Source organism: Babylonia areolata, chromosome 20, assembly GCF_041734735.1.
Source record: "Babylonia areolata isolate BAREFJ2019XMU chromosome 20, ASM4173473v1, whole genome shotgun sequence".
NCBI classification, from domain to species: domain Eukaryota; kingdom Metazoa; phylum Mollusca; class Gastropoda; order Neogastropoda; family Buccinidae; genus Babylonia; species Babylonia areolata.
Window position 1 is genome coordinate 5,321,567 of NC_134895.1, and position 2,500 is coordinate 5,324,066.

General features: G+C 40.4%; 1 protein-coding gene across 2 annotated transcripts in view; it reads left to right on the forward strand.

The window, feature by feature from the left end:
* Positions 1–2,500, forward strand: part of LOC143294928 (peroxidasin-like) — an 85,433-nt gene that overhangs the window by 36,856 nt on the left and 46,077 nt on the right. The window lies entirely within an intron of this gene.

The window sequence follows — 2,500 nt, forward strand, 5'->3', positions numbered from 1 at the left end:
GATAAGCTTGCATAAATAAATAAATAAATAAATAATAATTATAATATAGAAAAAGGTAGTAGTAATAATATTAGTAATACTAATAAAATGATAATAATAAAACATAAATAAATAAATAAATAAGACAACAATGGTGATAAATAAGCAAATAAATGTAAAAAATGAAGACACACATTCACACATACACCCACACATGCATAACAGAAATGCACCAGACATGCAGTTTCACATATATGAAAGCACAGTCAAATACATATAAACGTACATGAGCTCCAACACACACACACACACACGCATTACCGTGCACCTCCTCTACCCCCCTCCTCCACACACTCATTTCTAGTCTAAGTATCGCAGCTTCCACGGCACACACACACACACAAACACAAACACACACTCACAGAGATGAACACTTACTTGTACAAGCACATATGAAAGCACAGTCAAATACATATAAACGTACATGAGCTCCAACACACACACACACACACACACACATTACCTTGCACCTCCTCTACCCCCTCCTCCACACACTTGTTAGGATGAAGGGAACTGACAGATTGAAATTTGTTTCTTATGTTCATGCTAAAGTGTTCGCAGCAGTTGCCGTTTCCTCCAACTTTATGTTCTTAATTTTGAAAAAAAAGAAAAAAAAAAAAAAGTAAGAGAAACATTCATTCAAAAAGTAGAAATGTTTGTGTTTCAAATAAAGAACAGATCACCAAAGTATGCATGCTGCATATTGTGCATTGTCTGTGTTTCATTCATGGATAATGAATCAAGTGCTTTGTGGACATGATATTTTTGTATTTTGTATTTGTATTTGTATTTCTTTTTATCACAACAGATTTCTCTGTGTGAAATTCGGGCTGCTCTCCCCAGGGAGAGCGCGCCCCAACACTACAGCGCCACCCTTTTTTTTTCTTTTTTTTTTTTTTGTATTTTTTCCTGCATGCAGTTTTATGTTTTTCCTATCGATGTGGATTTTTCTACAGAATTTTGCCATGGGTTCTTTTACGTGCGCTAAGTGCATGCTGCACACGGGACTTCGGCTTATCGTCTCATCCAAATGACTAGCGGCCAGACCACCACTCAAGGTCTAGTGGAGGGGGAGAAAATATCGGTGGCTGAACCGATATATTGTACTTACATGTCTCCATTGTTCATATTTTGTTGCTGTTGTTTAATCTGTTTTGTTATCTTTCTTATTTTGGGGAGGTGAAAAGGACTTAGTGTCAGAAAATGAATTAATGTGCAGCTATATTGGACACACACCGACAGATAAGCCTGCCTGCCTAATCATCCGTCTGTTTGACGGGAGACTCCATTGGATATTGCATAGGTCTAATTACAAAGCTGCTCTTCAGGGGATGTTGTTTTTTGCTGTCTTTTTGAAAAAGAAAAATTTCTGATGCCTGTGTAGCTTTGTTTAGATTTCAATTTTGTTTTTTCTGGAGACCAAAAAGAAATGGAGAAGTTTTAATATGTCAGCTTTCAAGGGTTATGGCCCCTGTATGCATCCTGTACAGGAAGGGCAGCACTCCATGTTACTCCACCCCGCCCACCTCTTCACACGATCATTCATCTTGCAGGGAAAAAGGCTGGCAGCTGCATAACAGGAGAGAGACAAGATGATAAAGATAAGGCAGATAAGCCACAGGGAGTTAGAGAAAAAAAGATGAGAAAAAAAAGAGAGAGAGAAATGAAAGAAGGAATGGGAGACAAGAAGAAAGTAGAGGAGGAGAAGAAGAAGAAGGAGGAGAAGAAGAAGAAGGGGAAGAAGAAGAAGAAGAAGAAGGGGGAGAAGAAGGGGGAGAAGAAGAAGAAGGGGGAGAAGAAGAAGAAGGGGGAGAAGAAGGGGGAGAAGAAGAAAAAGAAGAAGGGGGAGAAGAAGGAGGAGAAGAAGGAGAAGAAGAAGAAGGAGGAGAAGAAGAAGAAGGGGGAGAAGAAGAGGAAGAAGGAGGAGAAGAAGAAAAAGAAGAAGGGGGAGAAGAAGAAGGGGGAGAAGAAGGAGGAGGAGAAGAAGAAGGAGGAGGAGAAGAAGAAGAAGGGGGAGAAGAAGAAGAAGGAGGAGGAGAAGAAGAAGGGGGAGAAGAAGAAGAAGGAGGAGAAGAACAAGAAGGGGGAGAAGAAGAAGAAGAAGGGGGAGAAGAAGAAGGGGGAGAAGAAGAAGAAGAAGGGGGAGAAGAAGAAGAAGGAGGAGAAGAAGAAAAAGAAGAAGGGGGAGAAGAAGAAGAAGAAGAAGGAGAAGAAGAAGAAGGGGGAGAAGAAGAAGAAGGGGGAGAAGAAGAAAAAGAAGGGGGAGAAGAAGAAGAAGGGGGAGAAGAAGAAGAAGGAGGAGAAGGAGAAGAAGAAGAAGGGGGAGAAGAAGAAGAAGGGGGAGAAGAAGAAGAAGGGGGAGAAGAAGAAGGAGGAGAAGGAGAAGAAGAAGAAGGGGGAGAAGAAGAAAAGAAGAAGAAAAAAAGAAAAAAAGGGGGATAAGTAGAATAGGAAAAACCCA